The sequence below is a fragment of the Pinus tabuliformis genome, chromosome 1_1 (genome assembly GCF_031772625.1).
Source record: "Pinus tabuliformis cultivar Carrire ecotype Pingquan chromosome 1_1, CPIR1, whole genome shotgun sequence".
Taxonomy (NCBI): Eukaryota; Viridiplantae; Streptophyta; class Pinopsida; order Pinales; family Pinaceae; genus Pinus; species Pinus tabuliformis.
This window is the reverse complement of record NC_142297.1, coordinates 528,376,739-528,399,053: the sequence shown is the minus strand read 5'-3', so window position 1 is coordinate 528,399,053 and position 22,315 is coordinate 528,376,739.

Here is a 22,315-nt window from a genome sequence, read left to right as displayed (position 1 = left end):
AGGCAGGAAAAGTTACAACCAAGGTTCTGACGTTGAACCTCTCCTCTGGCTGGGCAAGCAACTATATGTGTCTTGCAATGTATCTCCTCTCCGGCAGCATAACCTCTCTATGCTTCATTATCACTCATGATAATCATAACTAGCATTCCTCCAAGAACTCAAGAACTCAACAACTAGCACTAGCTTGTCTAATGCATGAGGACAAATATTTATAGATGGAGAAGGTAGAAAGATTCGATGAACCAGGACACCCATTGTGGATTGGCATTATCTCGGAAAAGCTACTGTGGATAGTTGTCAAGGATAGATGATGACTCTCGACCTCTATCCACTGGATTTTTCCCTCAAAAGGTTTCGTGATCTAAAGGGAAAAAATCATATGGGCGTGCTTTTGGCAAAAATCATTACTAAACTGGGATGGCGCGGGTGTTGTTCTGTGACAGAGCGCCAGTGGTCGTGCCCTCTTTTGAGGATCTCAGTTATTGGCGCGGGTAAGATACTGTGGACCTGCGCCAATGGAAAAAGAGCACTTTTCAGGGATAATTTGCAGAAGGTGTCTTCAGGGAACATGAAGTACATACTAAGGGGAACATAATGCAAGTGTTTTTGGGTTATGTCACTGCTCACAGGTCCCGGAATGCGTCCTCCAATGTATGGAAATGGGGTGATAGGGACGGTGACCAATGGTGACAAATTACTGTGTAACAGATGCCCCCTAAAGCATGAAGTCCGAGAGGTAGAGAGAGGGGTGAAATGCTTTACGAGAACACACAAGAACACATATATAGAGCTGCCGCCGAGGATCTGTGTTAAGAGACATGACTGATAGTTCAATTACATGATGTACGTGGTATGGTCGCAGCCATCCATAAGAGAGTACATAAATAATCTAGATCCATAGTATGGACGTAGCCATCTGGTTAGGATCAATGAATTGACTCAGGTATGGTCGCAGCCATCCAGTGAATGAGTCAAGTATCAAGAATCACGCCTGGATTACAACAGACACAATCCAGGGTCTTGCGCTCCATCTCGACCCGAACAAGAGTACAAGTTCAAGCATGTGAATATATGAGCTGAAGTCGAACACGCATGAACATCGTCTGATTACCAGTCAATAGTGGAAACTGTTAACAGACGCGAGAGGTACCACCAATAATGACAATGGCCCTCAAGGTACTATAGGTACAATCTACGGCGTGTGAATTAATGATCTGAAGTCGAACACCCGTAGAATCATTCGATCGGAGGCCAATGATGAAAACCTCACGTCGAACACGAAGAACCTGCCATTGAGGCATGCAGGCTCCAAGGCACCGGAAAGGAGTCTCTAGATCAACTTCCTGGATAATGAGTTGAAGTCGACAGGAAGTGACCTTGATCGAAGGTGGGCCATAATGTTTCCCACATCATCGACACGATACAGAGAGATAATGTTGTGAATCAAGATTGTGTGAACTATCAGAGGGAGGTTGTTTCTTTGCAGAGGTCAACTTCTCTTGAACATATCGGCGGCACATTAATGGAATCGGCAGTATTTGACATCAATGTATCAAAGGTCATGATGACGAGGCAATGAGTGGATGAGAGGTCAAATAAGGTACCCAAGTCCATGGAAGCAAGTGAAAGATATGAGATGAGATATCCCCACCTTGGACACGAAAGCAGAAAAGTGCCATTTTCAAGAGCGACATACTGCCGTCACGGTAATAATTATGGTTCAAAAATTTTCTTTTCCCCCGGCCATTTCTGGCGAGTACCCCAATTATTTTTAACAAGCTTGATGGGGATAGCATATGCTTGTGGTGTGACAAAATCCGATGTCATCAAGTTTTAACGAGTCTGACAAAGGAAGAACTCGGCGTCTTTTCATGTTTAGAGAGTTTGAAAAGACAGCAGAAAAGGAAACTCCAGGGATGTCCTTTTTCGTAAAGTTGTGTCTCTCGGCCCCGAAAAAGTATAAAATAATACCCGAAAGAACCGCCCGATCATTACGATCAAGGAGTACTTTTCATAATTAGTGATTTCGACCTGAAAAAGTAAAAAAGCGGTCAAAACCACGTCGTTTCGTAACCATTAACGAGTTTGAAACGACAAAAACCCGGTAATATTTTTATGTTTTAACGGTCGGCAAAAAGAACTTAAAACGACTGCCCCTTATTAACATTTAACGAGTCAAGAGGAGCGACTCGGCAATCTTTTCCTCTTTAAATGGTCAGAAAAGAGCTGAAAGCAGACCTCCATTTTTATTTTCTTTAACGAGTCAAAAAGGAAAAATACTCGGCAATCTTTTCATATTTTACGAGTCAGAAAAGAGCGTAAAGGCGACTCATCCTGAAGGAACGAGTGGTATAAAGGGTAGCAACTGGTTCCGGTAATGGTGGAACTTGCTCGAAACATGTAAAGGTTAAGAGGCTGGCTAATAAAACCACTCATCGCTGCAGTTCCTCAGGAAAGGATAAACAACCAGGTGAAAGCATATGATCGGCCAAAGAGATGGTGGCGATGGAATGAAACAACCAAGGCTCATCTAGCAGAATTTAGCAGATAAAAGGCAATCACGGGATGTAAATCAGGTATGGGTTCATTTTTTCCACAAGCTTGAACCATGGAGAACTCTGCTTGGATTCGGTTTCATGTTTACACAAGCTTGAAACGAAAAACTATGCTTATTAAATTTTTGCATGCCCCCAGCATGATAATGCAAATCGAGGTACATGCCCCCCAAGCTTCATGGCATTCACGGAGTGGATGGAATGAAGGTTTACTTGGAAAGACTCGATTTTGAAGGAGGATGCATGCCCCCCCGGGCCTCAGTCACGCGCCCGGGTCAACTGTCGTCATCAGAATGACGGAGTGGATGTTGAGGCATTTCCTGTGGAAATAAGACCATTTAGGAATGGTAGATGACTATATGTGAAGTGTGAACTGGGGAATGAAAGTTGGTCTACGACCTTGATCGTCCTTCCTTCGTGCGGAAAACACATCACTCTGAAGAGTGAGGACACAATTGCACGTATGCGATAAATATAGTCTCGTCCAAGGAGTAAATTGTAATCTAACGGACCTTGGACTACCATGACGCCCATTTGAACAGTCTTCCCTTATAATGTGATAGGTACATTGGGAAGAATTCCTAAGGGTCGAGTGGTTTCTCGATGGAAACCTGTAAGGTTTCTCATCTCAGGCAGAAGCAGTGGTGAACCAAGTGCTTCCCAAGCTGTTGAAGAAAGGATACTCACAGGAGATCCCTCATCAATAATTGTACCGGCCATAACCATTTGGTAGACTTGGACCATAATTCGAAATGGTATGGAGGCTGGTAACCGAGGATTGCCTAGTTGATCCCAATTGAAGGAAACAACTAGGTTGCTTGGAGGTGGGACTGGATAAACGGCCGGATATGATTCTGATGGACTTTCTTCCTGTTGCGAAGGAATGAGAGGGATGCTCACTTGATCATTAGAGTCTATGTTGATGAATAGAATTTGGACGGTGGGGTCTTCATTCTTTGCAGTGATAACATCATCTGAGGAGGGAACTTCTGAAGGCAAAACCGGGTCACTTGTAAGCTGGACCTTTTGACTTTTGTCTGGTTTGGATTCAGATGTAAGATCATCTAAGGATGGAACTTATGTAGGCAAAACCGGGTCACTTGTAAGCTGGACCTTTTGACTTTTGTCTGGTTTGGATTCAGATGTAAGATCATCTAAGGATGGAACTTCTGTAGGCAAAACCGGGTCACTTGTAAGCTGGACCTTTTGAAAGACCGGGTCAACTGTAATCTGGAACTTTGGACTTTCGTTTGGTTTGGACTCAGGTGGTTCATCCTTGATGATAAAGTGGTGCATAGATGATGAATGTAAATCAACACTCGTTCCGACCAGGGACTGGTCTGGAACAGGCGGAGCACAGCTAGGTTCGGGAAGAGAGGGCTGGACCAAAGAGGAATCATGCTTGATCACTTGGTTAGCGGAGAGATGATCTGCAGTTGCAAAAAGACGCTGATATCCAGCGGGTAGTTGGGGTAAGGGAGCTGACAGACTTTCCAAAAGACGGGAGGCTTCATCCATAAGTGGACAAAGGCGAAGGAGATGATTACCTTCACAAAGTCGACAAGGGAAATGAACCTTCCCTTTTCTCTTACCAACTGATAAGATATCGTCGATCTGTGACGACAAGGGGCGAGTCGGGTCACGGGACCATATATCTAGGATCCTGGGAATACCGGGACAATCAGAAAGAAAATGGTCCTCCTTGCATAATCGACAAGGAGACTTAGCCTTCCGCGGAGGAGAAGAAGGTGGTTCTACTTCAGATATTTTCGTGGTAGATGCGACCTTTCCCTTAGGAGACTTCTTCTTTTTGGTCTTCTTCTTCTTCTTCTTAGCCACCTGGTTACTGAAATCCAAGGTTTCACCAGGCGAAGTAGAAGATGAGGACGCAGCAATGGGCGAAGAAGGGGAGGGGTCCACCTTAGAATCAACATGGTGTTGTTCGGGTGGAGGAGGTGGTGGTGGAACAGGAGTTATCACACTCGAGACCACCGAGTTTGAAAACAACCATACGGGTAAACCAATGGTCAACCCAGGCAAAGACAATGTTGCGATATACTGAACACCGACATTTCCAACAGAAGGAAATGGACGAGGGTTCCCATCAGGAGGAATACCTTGGCCGGTGGGCGCTGGGAAGGCTGCCATTGAAGGAGAAATAATCCTACTCAAGCTAACGCAAACAAAATCTAATTGGGTAGATGTTATCGTGGCCAATAAATTTTAAGACACTGAACTTGACCTTTTCATATTTTAAGAGTCGAGAAAAGGATAAAAGATGACTCTAGTCTCCTTCGAATATTTAATGAGCACGAAGTGACAAGACGCTCACAGGCACCTTTTCTTTTAGGGAGTCCGAAAAGGATCAAAAGTGACTACTCTGGAGACTCTAGGTAAAAGGTTTACCAAACAATCCGTAAAACTGCTTATACACCTTGGCAATCAGATGAAAACCAAGGACTTCCCGTACTGCAGTCAATCTTCCCGAATGCTGTGTTCAGTGCATTACGGCTTGTAAGGCGGCAGACTCGGCTTCCTATGGATAAAGGATAATAGCCTAGTGGGGTCTCCCGTATATACGCGACGGTACGTGGGAGCTCAGTCCGTATTGGCACCTATCGTTTCACCGTGGAGGAATCACCCAACCACTCGACGATAAACTACCAGGTTTAAAGACGCCGGAACACGTCTCTAACCTAGACCTCTAGAGTATTTGCGTTATGTTCCAATGCGTTGTTATGTTCATTGAGTTTATTTTAAAGTTTATCTTCGATTATGTTTCAGTTTTTTGGTCCTACCGTATGTGATATCTCAAAAACTTCTTAAATGCAAACTATATGCCAAAACTATATCATTTGATTCGATGAATTCTATCTACAGGAGGGTTGAGATCTTTACATAAACAAAATGATCACTCAACAAACAACAAAGATCCTAATGCAGCTAATAACAAGAAATGAAATTTTTTCTTTTTCTTTTTAATAGCAACAAATAACAATAAACGCTAACTAATATGATGCAAAAGATATTTTGTTTTTCTTTCCTTTAAGATGGCATGATGCATTTAAACAAATCTTAAGAGATATACACAATCCAAGTTCACTCAATGAAATAGAACCAACTCTGAAACACCAAAATGAACTATGCAAGCAAGGAAAAACACAAAGACTTTCAATGAACCATGTAATCTAAGTTCGAATGAAGTCAAGTAAAATCCAAAGAGGCTAGAAGTGAATCACTCAGAGCATAGAAGATCAAGCTTTAACAAATCACTGGATAGGTGCGGAACACAACCAACAAGTTGACTGGATAATCAAGAGATCGAAACTTCCCACAGAAGGCTAGACATGCAAAGTCACTAGATGTTCTAGGGCTGAGACGAAAATCAATAGAAATAAGCAAACAACTGAAGGATAAAGGCTAAAACCAGTCAAACAGAGGTTCAACACACTTCCAGAGGCTGTAAGAGATATAAAAAAAGGCTGAAAGAGCTTTCCACCCATACACAGGCAAAATTTACAGGGCTGGCGCGACTGTCAGCCTGCAACTTGCGCTACCAAAGGATTGGCGCGAGTTGTTTTTGAGCAACATGCGCCAACTGGCGCGACTGTCAGAGTAATAACCGCGCCAATTAAGCTTGCCGGCTAGAAAAATAAATAACACGACCTCAGGTCGGGCTGACAGTGCTCAGATGGATCAAACAGTAAAGAATAAACTCAAAACTGACCCAGGAAGCTCATTCACTCAAGCAAGCAAGAGAAAATTAACATGCAAGACAAACTCCAAATAGCTTCTCCCCAGCGGAGTCGCCAAATTGTTGGATAGGTAAATCCCCTCGCGATCCCACTAGCCTAAAACAGAACTAGCCACAATCAAACCACGCTGCCACGCAAGTTCCTAGTTGTACATTAAAGGTGAATTAAAAAGACCAACCTGGAATCCAACGCTGTAGTCGAAGCAGAGTTGATATTCCCGCTCCCTCGCTCCAGCAGATCATAAACGGACACCTGCACATGCAAAGGAAGGAACAGATACCAGCATAAAATCCACCAAGGCACAACTATATTTCAGTCAGAAAGGAAATAAATCACACATCACTATAATAGACAATGAGATTGGAACTATAATAGCAGTCGCTCATTAATTAATAATAGACAGGAAAAGTTACAACCAAGGTTCTGACGTTGAACCTCTCCTCTGGCTGGGCGAGCAACTATATGTGTCTTGCAATGTATCTCCTCTCCAGCAGCATAACCTCTCTATGCTTCATTATCACTCATGATAATCATAACTAGCATTCCTCCAAGAACTCAACAACTAGCACTAGCTTGTGTAATGCATGAGGACAAATATTTATAGATGGAGAAGGTAGAAAGATTCGATGAACTAGGACACCCATTGTGGATTGGCATTATCTCGGAAAAGCTACTGTGGATAGTTGTCAAGGATAGATGATGACTCTCGACCTCTATCCACTGGATTTTTCCCTCAAAAGGTTTCGTGATCTAAAGGGAAAAAATCATATGGGCGTGCTTTTGGCAAAAATCATTACTAAACTGGGCTGGCGCGGGTGTTGTTCTGTGATAGAGCGCCAGTGGTTGCGCCCTCTTTTGAGGATCTCAGTTATTGGCGCAGGTAAGATACTGTGGACCTGCGCCAATGGAAAAAGAGCACTTTTCAGGGATAATTTGCAGAAGGTGTCTTCAGGGAACATGAAGTACATACTCAGGGGAACATAATGCAAGTGTTTTTGGGTTATGTCACTGCTCACAGGTCCCGGAATGCGTCCTCCAATGTATGGAAACGGGGTGATAGGGACGGTGACCAATGGTGACAAATTACTGTGTAACAGTGACCATCAGGATAGAACCAGAGACAACACCAGGTTGGGTTCCTGGACCAGCTGTGGGTCTAGACATGGTGACAATATGCGGTGAAGGAGGCTCGGAATCAGATGAGGAATCATATGAACTAGGAGAAGAGTCGGTGTGGGGACTCAGAGGGCTATGAACTTAAACCCGATGGGGAGGGGTAATATGCCCAAGCAGAAACTGGGGGTGAAGGCCTAATAGTCTCTGCAACAAACACCTTGGTGGCGCAATGGTGGTAAGACACACGTGACATGGAAATGGTGAAGGGAGATCAACAATATTCCTTTGTCTCGATGAGGGGAGATAAATTTATTATGTTAAGTCTTGGCTTGGCAGTGTAAACCAAGTGCCCTTTGCTTAAGGTGTGCTTGTGTGTGCAAGTGTATTTATTGATTAAGCCCAGATTGTGTTTGTAAAAAGAAGAAAAAAACTTTCTGAAAATAAATTGAAATTAACAACAGAAAATGAACAGCAAAACAATTAACTAAACCCCACCCAAACTGGGAGATACCTCAGTCTCACAGATTCGATGTTATCTTGTCTTTAGTGCTACTTCAGTGCTGCTACAATGATCACAGTTTGGTGACATTATAGTGATGTGTTTCAGTTCCATCTCAAGTGTGTCTATAGTTCATTACTATGAAAGGATATGACCTAATTTCGTGTTAATGCTATGTCTCAGAGCTAAGAAGGTCGAAGTGGAAGAGGATTCAAGAAGAAGGTTGACTGTCAAGAGAACTTGTGTTTTGGTCTTGGAGTGGAAAATAGGTCAAGGGTCTTGGTCTTGGTATTCATTAATTAGAATCTTTATAAGAAGAATTTGTGTGGGTTTTCCTCTCAAAGAGTGATAGGTTTTTGCCCTGGATTATAGCCTACATTTTGTGTCTCTTGTTTATTTATGTTCATGAATTTGTAGTTGTTTTATGAAGAAGAACACTAATAACTTAAGTAAAAAATATCCTAATCTAATAAGTAGAAAGCACTCACAAACAGTTACTAATAGAAGAGAAATCATCTAATACTTGATGCCCTAGATTTCTCAACATGCTATAAGAGCTAAGGTGACTAAGTCAAGAAAAAGGGAATCTAATCAAAGGTACATTCAAGGTTCAAGTTTCAAGAAAGGCATCAAATCAAGTTGAAGGATATCAAAGTGAAGTCGAGATCTACATCGAAGTATCAAACCCTAGATCGAAGAAGAATTCCACACTAGCAAAAGTTTTGGATCCTCTAGTCATAACCAAAAGACCGCAAAGACCCTCATCAAGTTGAAGAGATCTACAAATTAAGGTAGCCCAAAATATAAATATCTAAGATAATAACTTCAAGGAGAAATATCACATCATCTTGGAGAAAGTCAAAACCCTAGAAGTATTTATGAGATCCAAACTCCATCATCACCAAAGGAAATCTCAAAGAGTTTGTAGATTATTCAATCAAGAGAAGTAAGGTCAAGGGCATGATCATTATCTTCAAAAGGTTCCAAGGTATTCTCCCCATTATTGAAGCAAGGAAATCCTTATCCTTAAAGAAGATCATCTGAGGAGCATCAAGACATCTTCATCAATCATCATCAACAAAGGGATCAAGTTGAAGATTTTATCTTCACTTGATAAGTAAGTATCTTTTATTCTATAATCTAAATCTAATAAAATGACTTCATTTTTCAAGTATATATATAATTTGGCTGGGTCATAAAACTTCCTTGCATGGAAAAAGAGGATATAAATAGTCCTTGAAGAAAATGAAGTCATTAGAAAAGTCTCCAAACCATCTGAAGGTAAAGTACTATCTGAATACATGGAAAAGGATCTAAGGGCTCAAGAGATTCTTATGGAATCTATCAAGGATTCCCTCATAGCAGGATTGGAGACATCAAAAGAGATGAATGATAAGTTGGTATAACTATTCTCTGAAGATACGATAAGAAATTTCATATCACATAGATCTTATCTACACAAATTGAAGGTATCAAAGGATGAAACGATATCTTCGTAAGATCTCAACTGCAAGATCTGGGAGAGATGATATCGGATAAGGAGATAATCCTCATTATTCTAAATGCACTAATTGATGAACAAGGTAACAAATGTCTATGAGGATAAGAAAGCTATCCCATTCAAGAACTTGTGGTTTCTATGCAAGATATAAATAGACAGGTTGAGTGAAAAAGTTCTCAAACATTTTCCAAAAAGAAAGAAGAGCATAGCTAAGATTCAATGCTATGAGCATTACAGGAAAGATTGTCCTAAGTTCAAGAAGGGAAATATCTAATAAAATGGAGAAGAATCCCATTTCACCGAAGAAATGGACGAAGCTTAAAAGAAGGAAGTCTAAGAAAGAGGAAAAGAATTAGAAACAAGAGCTCATGACATCACCATAGGGAAACATGAAGGACAACTGGAAAAAAATATATGGCAGTCAAATATGAAGGATACAGCTCTTAGAAACCTCATTGGAAACTTAAGGAAAGGAAGAAGTCATCCAAGACAAGACTCATCATACATCAAAATGTAACATATATTGGATAGGGATATGCAAGATCCTCAATATTCTCTAATGGAATCTTCATCGAAAGGTTCACCAATCTAGAGAGGAAGCAAGTGTTTCATCAAGAAATCCAACTTGTGGAATTCATGGGATGATGGTATGATGACATACGAGATGAAGCAGATCAAGGGATTGGAGCTATTTTCAATCAAGGAAGTTGTTGAAAGAAGCCTAGATGACCTAAAGGTAAATGACGTATGTATGCTTGTATTTGATATTGTAAAGTCATGTTGTATGGTCATAGGTAACATGGATCACTGCTCTATCTTGAGAAGCATGATCAAAGGAAAGGAATATCGTCCTCTGAAAGATGTCGGAAGGCATGGGTCACACTAGATGAAATAAACATAATGTTTCGTCATATGAAAATGAGGTGGTTGATAGTAATTAGAGGAACTCTAATTGGATGTTCCTGGGAATGAAATATGTGAATAAAGCCTAAGGAAGAGATAGTGGAATATGAAACCATGGAAAAGGAAATCAACATCCAAGGAATTAAAGATTTGACTAGGAAAATCTCCCGGAAAGATATGAAGACTCTGATGGAAGTCTGGAAAAGATGGAGACCCTTGCCAATGGATATCTTTGGGAGATATGTCAACATGTATGCAAGATGTTGATGCAAACTGGAATATGTCATGATGAAATACCATCACCAAGGAAATTTCTTATTTAAGTGTTCATTTATCATTTTTGAACAAATATCTAGATGGGATTATGCAAGGCTGCCAAAGGAAGAATTGTGGATGTCTTCCCAGAGGACCATGTTGAAGGATGTAAGATCCTTCCGAAGAAAATAGTATGAATAAGGAAGCATGGCATGAAGTAGGGCCAAATGTGGACCGATGGCTCACTTTCTGATGAAAGGAATGATGACATGACTGATTCATGGATGAAAGTGATGGATGGTCTATGCCCTATGAAGAAGTCCCAAAATATGAAGACTCTGACAAAGAAATTCATGACATCGAAGGAAGGAGCTCTTCAAGCATATGGTTGTCTTCTCATCTCCACCTGAGGAGCTACTGTAGGTCCCTAATTAAGAGGGCACCTAGAAACATGTTTCTTACTTGGAAGAAACTTTGAAATTCCTAAGCCAAGAGGAAGCTTAGGGAAATTCCTTCCATCGAAATGAGTACATTCATTTATTGGAATAGATATGTCATCCCTAACTGAGAGGAAGAGATAGACACATCATTCCGGTCTTCACCTGGGAAGAAAGAATGGAAGATTGGATAAACATCTAGCATACAATGCTCTTTGAGGATGAGATAGGGCATCCAAGGTAAGAGTAGTCGTAGAGGACCGATATTCTTTGAGGACCAGGAATCCAAGATAAGAATAGTCCTAGTTGAACACACCCTGAGAAACTAGGTGGGGTATGTTCCAGGAGAGACAGTGATTAGGGTGTCTATAAATCATTGGTATCGCCATCATTGATCTCAGATCTTGTGGAGAGATAGAGTTGTTAGTCAAGGCCTTGCTATGTGACAATGTTAGTTGATATGATGCTATACAAATGGGTTACCATTCCTATTCTTCTTATGAGAAATTAATCAAATTGAGAATGACCAAGTACCATTATGAATACCTCCCTAGTTAAGAGGTAGTGTTGAAAAGTGTAATTAGGTTTGTTCTTCATAACGACAAGCAATTGTGATTTTTGTAAATGATGAAAAGGAAAAAATAAAATTATTATTGTAATATTTGCTTCATGGGTTTCATGAGCCAGATATTTTATTTTTAGATGCCTACCATTAAGAGCCTTCAGGATTTGTAATTAAAGTCAAAAGAGTCAATTTCATATAGGAAGAACCCTTCTTTGGCATGTGTTACATAGTAATTTGTCACTGTATTCACTCCAGTCTTCCTACTGTGTCATGAGTCCAAATTCATTCATGCTCATGCTCTCTGATGTTGCCAAATGACCCACTTTTCCAAAGTTTCTGCCTCATTGTGTCTGTTGGCCAAATAAACGTGCTAAAGGGCGCTTCAAAACAATCCATAAGCGCTGCCATCGCGGAAGTACACGTGATTACCACGATGGTCGAATTTCATGTGCCAGCGCAATTGTCGCTTGTAGTCTCCCACGATGATATGACTAGCTATGTTATTCAATAGCGATGTTAGCACAGTAGACCAGTTATGTTCCCGTGATGATCCAGATTGTGCGAATTTGTTCCAACAGTTGGCCTTCTAGATGACTCCAGACTTAGTTGTTGGCATTGTTTATGTCGCCCTCCTTTCTCTGGCATGGTTGTTCCGTCATTTGTGCTACCTTCCTTGGAGATAAGCTCATCTTCCCACCTTTCATGGAGACTCCTTCTCCTATTTAAACTCTCACCATTGCTATGTGCTGCTAGTTTTTGGAATTCTTAGTCTTTGGAGTGGTTGCTGATAGTGCTGTTAGTACTTGTGAGCTTGTTAGATAGCTGGTGTGAGTGTGATAAGTGTGGGATTGTTGATAGCTTGAGGAAGGTTGTGAAGTGCCCTTAATCTTGTGTAAAACTTGTGAGTGAGAGAGACTTGTCTATTAGGAGATCCATCTTCAAAGAGTGAATGCTTGAAGAACATGCTGGCTAGATCCCTCTGAGAAGGGTTGTGACATCAAGACTTTGGTTGTAAGCTTACTCTTATTTCATAATTAATGCAATCAATGATGTTTTCCTATGTCTTGTATGTAATGTACTTGATAGCTCATGACTTCTTGACTTTGTGAGTAAATAGATCATTTGTTGTTCCGGTTACGTGCTTTGTTGTATTTCCTTTGCATTGTTTTAGGCTAATTACTCATTGAGAGAAGGAAGCGGAAGCTGGAGCAGCGCAACGGAACTCCATTGACCACTGGTTGAGGTAGGCCTCCAACTATGACTGTTTAAGGAAAGCTATTGTTGATTTGTCCTTGTTTGTGACTAGACCCACTCTAGGGCTAGAGGGGTTGCCTCTGTCCACAGAGGGAACACTTTCCTGCATCACAAATTGGCGACTCCACTGGGGAGCTGGCCTTTGTTCTTTTATTGTTTACTCTTGTCTTGATTTTTGTTTTGGTCTCTTTTGAAGTTTTGGGGATTAGTTACCTGTTTTCTGAGTTTCCTGGCCTGATCTGGGAAATGTCCTTATTTGATTAAAGATTGATTGTCTTTGGTTTGGGAGTTTTTGGTTCGCCTGTTACTGTTTTGAACATCATCGTGGCTTTTAATTTAATAGTCACGCTGTCATCGCGTCACCTCTTTTGTAGTATCCTGTTCATCGCATGATTACGCTTAACAGTTGCAACGGTTTTGTAAATCGAACCATCGTGGAAAAGTCGTGTACTTCCGCGCTGACATCGCTTTGTTGCTGCGTATTGTTCTTTATCAGCGCTTTATTGCTAGTGTATTGCCTGCGCTGATTGCTGTAGAATTGAATTTTTCAATTCTGCCTCCTGAATCCGTCAGTCTTGCTAGTCCCTTGCTGTTCTCACTTGTTTGATAAGTTGTTTTTCACTATTTAGAGGTTGAGGCACTCTCTTGTGAGATTTGTTAAACGAATCTTCTTTTTCTTGCTTTGTGACATAGTTTCATTGTTTCAAGTCTTTTGGATTAGTTTGGCTTGGTTGCCTATTTGCAAAGATTCGTTTGCTGCTTGCTGTCGGTTTGATTGAGCCTTCCCCCTTGCTTACTTTTGGTTGATTGTTTAGTGATTGTTATTGGACCAGTCTCGGCAATTGATTTGATTTCTCTTCACTACCCGAACATAGATTAAAATTGTTTGGATCAACCTTTTTTCCACATTTGTTTGTTGCTTATTGGTTTATTTTAGATTAAAGGCATCAAAATAAAAAGGATTGCATTTCATTTAGCATGCGAAAGTGAAACTGAATTTTCATTTCAAGTTGCATATTGAAAAGCGAATGATTAAATCTCTCATTAGTAGTATCTGTGCACTTTAGCGTTTGATGTCTGCTTGCATTGAGTGACTATTTTGTTGCCTTCATTTTCTTGGTTTGGGAATGATCTCTCTACCCTCCCATAGGTAGGTGTTCATCGAAGAAAAATGATATTTCATTCATTCTAGCTGTATCCTAGCCTTTGTAATATACATACGGCAAGGCCTGAAAACTGAAACATAATCCAAGATCAACTTTAAAATGAACTGAATAAATCTAACAACGCATTGAAACATAACGCACACATTTAGAGGTCTAGGCTAGAGATGTGCTCCGGCGTTGTTAAACCTAGTCACTTTTGTTTCCACTCAAGGTTGGGTGATTCCTCCTTCTGTGACTCAATAGTGGTCTAGCACGGATTTGTGCTCCCACGTACCGTCGAGTATATGGGGAGACCCCACTAGGTTATCATCCTTTATCCATAGGAAGCCGTGTCTTCCGCCTTACAAGCCGTAACACACCGAACACAGCATTCGGGAAGATTGACTGTCGTACGGAAAGTCCTTGGTTTTCATATGACTGCCAAGGTGTATATGCAGTTTTACGGATTTGTTTGGTAAACCTTTTTGCCTAGTTCTCCAAAGTAATCACTTTCGTTCCTTTTCGAACTCCCTAAAAGAAAAGGTCCATTTGAGCAATTGTCACTTCGGGCTCATTAAACATTCGAAGGTGACTAGAGTCATCTTTTGTCCTTTTCTCGACTCTTTAAAAATGAAAAGGTCAAGTTTTGTTCCTGTGTCTTAAAATTTATTCGGCCACGATTCACATTTACCCGGTTAGATCTTGTTTGCATTAGCTTGAGTAGGGTCCTTTCTCATTAGTTTGCCTAGGATCTTTTGAAGTCATCATCCTGGTGGAATCACCGATCCCATCTCCCGTTCCGAGTGACCAAGGGTCTCCTTCTTCTGTTGCCCCTGAGGTACCAGTTGTGAGTGATACTCTCCCTGTTATTCCGAGTATCCAACCGATTAACTCTCGTGCTCCAGAGGACGAGACTTACGAAATTCACTAGAACCCCATTTGGGAACCTTCCGAAGAAGATATTCCCGGTACTCCTCCTAGTGTTTCAGTCCCAATGTCTTCTTCTGATATGGAGGACACATCCCCCGTCACGAGTGAAGAATCTGTTGTAACAAGCAGTGAAAATCCCACCTCAACGGAAACTCCACCTTTTCGTATCACCCCTCTTGGTGTTACATTGCCTTTACACTATAAGGCGTTAAGGGATGTTATGTCTTCTAGGACTCCCCCTATGAGTTCTATGTGGTCACACACCATCACTCCGACCTCGGAGTCCTTTATTCCTCAAATTCACAATATGCCTGTCACTTTCGTCCTGACTATTCCAACTGTTTGTGTGGCTTCTTCAACCCCCGTTGTCGGTGCCATTACTGCATCCTCAGTTGTGACTGCTGCTGCTGGACCTTCTTCAGGCTCAGCTAATAGTGGCCCATCGGCATCCGTACCCGGAGTTGTTGACCCTACACTTGGTGCCCCACCTTCTTCTGGTTTTATCCCGGCAGGGGGGGCATACGATCAATATTTGCATGCTCTTTAGAATGCAGATCCTCAAAATCCGTTTCATTATTATGATTCTAGAGGGGCTCATATCTATTACCGTGGACCTCTTCCACCTCAGCCTGCAGTTGAGGTCTCGGTCCCGTTATCCGTTGCTTAGACCCCCACTGGTTATGGCAGTGGTCAAGTATTGCCTACACATCTACAAGGACCACCTCATCAAGGCCAACCGTCTTACATGCAAACCTCTCATGGGCAGCAGTATTATGGCAGTCTTATCCAGGGCAACCTGGAGGCCCTCAAGGAAAACCCTTTCAGGGACAACCTTCAGACTCTGGTGGTCTGTCTTTTACCTATTTTGCGCAACCTTCTGGTAATCCGGGACAACCTTACATGCAACAAGGCCAACCTGGTGTCCAGCAAGGCTACCCTTCTGGGCAAGTCGGTCAACCTTACGTTCATCAAGGCCAACCCACTGTCTAGCCCACTCAGCCATCCGGTCTATCAGGAAAACCCTCAGTTGTGCAAGGATAGCCCAACACCCAGCAAGCTCAACCTTCTGGGCAGATGGGTTAATGTCAATTTCAACTGGGTAAACCTTCTGGCCAGATGGCTCAGCCTCAGTTCTCTTAAGGACATCCTTCTGGGCCTGCTCAACTGGGCACTCAAATGATTGTTGCTTCTCAAGCTCAACCCGATTTTTAGCCCGAGGCCGGGCCCCAGGCCCAATCCGGTTTTCGAATGCAGGTTGGACCTCAATCCCAACCCGCCTATCAAACGCAGCCTACCTCTCAGGCTCAGTTTGGAGCCCAGTCACCTTATGGTTTCCAGCAATCCCAAGGGCAAACTCAATTTGCCCTGTATCAAAATTATCAACAACTGCAAGTGAGTCCTTATCAGAATTACCAGCAACCTTATGTTGCTCCTGCGGGCCAAGTTGGTAATCAATGGAATGCTGGGGGGGAAATCCAGGGTCAGCCCTCTTATAACCCCTATGGACAAAATCCCTACGGACAAAACCCTCCTGGGCCAAATCCGTCTTGACAAAATCAGTGGGGGAAACCGCCAGCTGGCTGGAACTTTGGTACTCCTTCCTACCCGCAACCCCAGATGTCCTTTAACCCTCAATTACCCTTTTTAGCGACGTTGGAATTACCAGATGTGTCCAAACTGAAAAATGATCCTATTCTTCATAATCCATACTGGCCCCCGGTTCCAACTAAAATTCCTGGTGATTGTCCCAAATTCGATGGTAAAGCTGGAGAAGATCCCCAAGCTCACGTCATGACTTATCATCTATGGTGTTCATCAAATTCATGGCTTGATGATTCAATCCGGCTCCGCCTTTTTCAAAGGACTCTCACTGGCTCTGCTGCTAAATGGTATATTGAGTTATCTCACGGATCTTTTCAGGATTTTAACTCGTTGGCTATGGCATTTTTAACTCATTTTCAGTTGCCAATTCGATATGAAACGGGCACACACCTCCTGACATCCTTAAAACAGACAACGGCTACGCATATCTCTGATCATATCCATGAATGGAGACGGCGTCGTCGTTTGATTAAGTTTTGGATTCCCGATCAGCTTCTCACCGACTGGTTCACGACCTCATTCGTCGGTCCGATAGCACGGGACATTGCTATGGGGGCATGTGTAACTGAAGAGCAAGCTATTGCGCGCGCTCAGTACCTTGACTTGGTTTACTCCCAGTCTGGTACACTATATGATTATTTGCCTGATGCCCCGAGACCAGGAACTTCCAAAGCCCCACCAACACCATCTGTTGACGGTATCATCGGTTCCGTTAATCCGCCTTCAAAGAAAACTTCCGCGAACCCTGGGAAGCAAAAGTCGAATGCTTCGAATGAAAATACTTCTCAGGCTGTGTCAAATTCTAGTAGTACTTCCAAGGTTAACGTCGTCCAGTCCACCACGGTAGACAAAGCCTCGAAAGGAAAGAAGAAGGGAAAAGGAAAGAATAAAGCGGATCAACCTAAGCAGGATTCCCCCAAACCTCCACCCGAGGAAGGCACCAAACGCAAGCCCAAGTACCCTTGTCTTATCTGTGACGAGGATCACTATACCAAAGACTGCCCAAGGCGGTCTGAAGTTAGTCGTTTGTTGAAAGGTGCTCCCGGGACTCCTGCTGTGCTCAAAGAACCTTTTCCCTCGCAACAAATGCAAATGGTGGCTGATCCATCTCAATCCTCTTCTCTCTTTGGTTCTCAAGTATTTATGGCTGGGACGATTCCCGTCCACATCAGTACTCGGGCAAAAGAGTATCCGTCGCCTGCCGAGAAAGAGCCTGAGGTCCCCTCTAGCGCTCCTTCATCCAGTTCTGGCCCGCTCCATATCGAGAGACCTAGCACTAAGACGCCTGTCTGACCCCCTCCGAAAGGTGTACTCTGGAAATCTTCTTACAACCCTAATGCTCGTGCTTCCCAGCACTACAGCATCGTTGAGGACTTAGCCCAGGCTCCGTTGGCTATGTCTGCCTTAGAAGTACTCCAGAGATGCCCCTCTCAGAGGAAGTCCTTGCTATCAGCCATCAGTGGCATAGACCCGACTAACTCGGATCTGATTACTTTTGACCTGGAAAGCCATGTACCGAGACTGCCTCACCAAATTGCCTTCCTCATACAGGTCATCATTAATTCCAAAACGATTCATCATACAATCATTGATGAAGGTGCTTCAACTTGCATCATGTCTGTTTCCTGTTGGAAGGCTATTGGTTCTCCGACTCTGAGCCAGTCTCCTACAACCTTGGAAGCCTTTGATGGGAGAGAGTCTCGTCCTTATGGTATACTCCAACGTTTGCCCATTTCTTTGGAAGGGAAGACGGTCGAAGTGGAAGTTGAAGTTGTTGATGCTAATCTTACCTACAACCTCCTTCTCGGACGTAGCTGGACATATGCCATGCGAGCCGTGGCTTCATCTCTATTCCGTGTCATTCGTTTCCCTCATCAGGGGAAGATCGTCACCATAGACCAGCTGTCCTTCTTCACTTCCTCTTCCGAAGGCAATGTGCCCTTTGTGGAGCATACCTCCATCCCATATGAGAGTGTGGGAGCCGGACTTTTTAAAGATCCTGCCCTGATGGGTGTTTTTTCACTCCCACCTCCTAATGTCGCTCCTATCAATATGATTTCTGTTCGCTCTGATCCGTGGGTTCTTCCCCCGCTGATCAGGTAGAATCTTGGGGCGATGAGATGCCGTTGAGTCCTGCCGAGCTCAACTACATCGAAATTGTTTCTGCATCGGCTCCCCCTTCTGAACCTGCTCCTTCAAGCAGGGCTCCCGACTCATACGCTCATTCCCCTTGGCTTGGAGATGACGCTTCTTCGGATCCGTTAAAGGAAACATTTCCTTCCGATGAAGCCATTATCGAGACCATGTCTCTCGAGGAACCCCCTTGGTCTGATCATCACCATCGTTCCTCGTTTCTCCCTGCCCACTGGGAAATGCTTACCTGTCTCGAGCGATTTGCTCCTTATCTCCCATATCAACCCCTTCAGACACCCATTCAAGTTTATCAAGTGTCTTCTGAAGGCAATATGGGAAACATCACGCAGACCCAGCCCATTGACATCTCTGTGAAACTAGGGATTGTTGAGCATATCCATGTCGGAGTCACTTGTACTTCGGAGGAAATTCAGCTCTATACTGATCTTTTTCGCGAATTTCGTGATATCTTTGCTTGGTCCTACGAAGAAATGCCCGACATTGATCCTAGCATAGTGGTGCATGAGATACCTACGTATCCGGGTGCTAAGCCTGTTCGTCAACGTCTACGCCCCGTGCACCCCCGAAAGGCTGCAACCATTAAAGCGGAAGTTGAAAAGCTTCTTAAGGCTAGTTTTATTTACCCCATCCCACTTACAGATTGGGTCTCCAATATCGTCCCTGTGACTAAAAAACAGGGTACCATTCGAGTCTGTGTTGATTATCGTGATATTAACCGGGCCTGTCCCAAAGATAACTTCCCCACACCCTTCATTGACCAGCTCATTGATGAGTGTGCTGGGAGTGAAATGTATTCGTTCATGGACGGTTTTTCTAGGTATAACCAGATCAATATTGCGCCCGCAGATCAGCACAAGACTGCCTTTATCTGTCCGTGGGGCACTTTCACCTACAAAAAGCTCCCTTTCGGTTTGAAGAACGCCGGTGCTACCTTCCAACGTGCAATGTCCTATGCCTTCCATGACATTCGCCACATTGTACAACCCTACCTGGATGATCTACCAACTCATTCAACAAAACACCAGGACCATCCCGTTCATCTTCGCGAAATCTTTCTCCGCTGTCGACACTACCGCATCAGGCTGAATCCTCATAAGTGTGTCTTCTGCGTTGAGTCAGGCAGACTGCTTGGGTTTATCATCTCCCGAGAGGGCATCTGTTTGGATCCCCTTAAAGTCAAGGCTATTCTGAATCTTCCTCCCCATGCTTCTTTGCAGCAGCTGCAGAGTTTGCAGGGCAAAGCGAACTTTCTAAGATGATTCATTCCGAACTATGCCGAAGTGGCTAAAGGTTTCACGTGGTTACTGAAGCGAGATACCCCATTTCATTGGGATGCCACTGCTCAAGAGTCCTTCAAGCGTCTCAAGGGTCTCCTTGTTTCTGCTCCATTGTTGCGTCCTCTGAATTATCATTGCGACTATACTCTGTATTTGGCCGCTGCCGATACCACTATTGGCATGGTTCTCGTTCAAGATGACGATGATGACACTGAGCATGTCATATATTATCTCAGCCGCAATCTTCTAGATATGGAAACTCGATATGCTTACGTCGAGAAGTTGGCATTGGCCGCTATTTGTGCCGTCCAACGTTTCCGCCATTATATCTTGTTGCGTACTACGACCGTGGTTTTTGATTGCAACCCGATGACATACATTCTGTCACGTCAGTTGCTGGGGGGCAAGTACTCGAAGTGGATCGTTATCCTCCAAGAGTTCGACTTGGAATTCACCACTGCCAAGTCTAAGAAATCCCTTGTCTTTGCTGAGTTACTTTGCTCTTTTCCATCTCCTACTGCGCCCTCTCAGTCAGAGGACCATATCCCGGATGAAACTCTGTTCCTAATTAGCACCCTCGATCCCTGGTACGGGGATATCATTGTATATCTGCAGATGTCCTCTTTTCGTCCTAATGTGTCTAAGGATGCTCGGTGATGGATTCGTCATTAGTCTCAGCCCTATCGTATCATTGGGGACACCCTGTACCGTCTCGGTGCCGACTCCGTTCTCCGCCGATGCCTAACATTCGAGGAAGTTGAGCGAGTTTTGAATGACTACCATTCTGGCGCCTGTGGTGGTCACATGTCCGGATATGCTACTGCTCAAAAGATCCTCCGTGCCAGTTATTTCTGGCCCTCCATCTTTAAGGATTTCATTCTTGCCGTCCGCTCCTGTCACGAGTGCCAGATCTACCAGCGGAAGATGCGTGTGCCTCCCGCTCCATTGCACCCTGTTGTTACCGTCGGCCCTTTTGCAAAATGGGGCATTGATTATATGACCTGTAACCCTCGCTCGGCTGGGGGGCATGGGTATATTATCGTTGCCATTGATTACTTCACAAAATGGGCCGAGGCGATGCCCACATTATCTGAAGACGGTCACACAGTGGCACAATTTTTGTTTAATCATGTTATTTCATGGTTCGGAGTCCCTCAAGCTATCGTCATTGATCACGAGAAGCATTTCCGTAATCACATGATGACTAAGCTAACAACCTAGCTAGGCTTACGGCATGATAGTTCGACTCCATACTATCCTCAGGCCAATGGCCAAGTAGAAGCCGTTAACAAGGTTCTAGTTACGATGCTTCAACGTACCGTTGGCATGCACAAGTCTAACTGGCACTTGATGTTGTTCTCTGCTTTGTGGGCCTACCGAACCTCTGTGAAGGATGCCACCGGTTTCACTCCATTTCAATTAGTTTACAGACTGGAGGCTACCCTTCCAATCGAGTGCGAGATCCCTTCTTTGAAGTTGGTCGTCGAACTACTTCCCAACACTACTCCGGTAGAGGAATGCCTTCTTTACCTAGAACGGCTGGACGAGACCCGTCGGCTAGCCTCTCTAGCTATCGAAGCACAGAAGAAGAGAGTGAAAACTCACTTCGATCATACTGTCCATCCTCGTTCTTTTGTTGAGGGAGATTTAGTCCTGCTCTACAATCAAGCGAATGATAAGCTGGGGGCAGGCAAACTCGAGCCCATGTGGCTTGGGCCTTATATTGTAAAGAGAGTTTTGCAGAAAGGGGCCTACGAGCTAATTGACTATGAAGGGAATCCTCTCGATAAGCCCCGAAACGGGTTGTACTTGAAAAAATACTATGCATGAATTCCATGCACTTTGGTTTGTACATACGTGTGTTTTTAGCAAGTGTGTTGAGTGTGTGTTTTCATGTTTTTGGCTTGGTGTGAAGGCGTGATTGCCGCTTATTGTGTCTTTTGCTTCTTGTGCAGATGTCTGGTGCACCTTACATTGGTTTCGCCGATGGTGCCTGCCGCAGTACCCGCAACTTGTCCTCTGCGGCGTGGGTGATCTACGATCCTCATGGTGAGTTGATAGACCTTCAAGGTGTTTGTTTAGGTTGTACCACAAACAATGTCGCTGAATACAGTGCTGTGATTGAGTTACTGGCTGAGATGATTAATCTCAGTATTCGTGCATTGGTTGTGAACCTGGACTCTCAACTTGTCGTCCACCAGCTCAATGGGTGATACTCCGTCAGAGACCATCACATTTTAAGGTTGTATTTACGTGTTAAATTGTTAGAGATGGATTTTGATTTCATTACATATCAGCATATTCCATGACGATTAAACACGTTAACTGATGCATTGGCTAATCATGTATTGGACAGACATTTGCGTA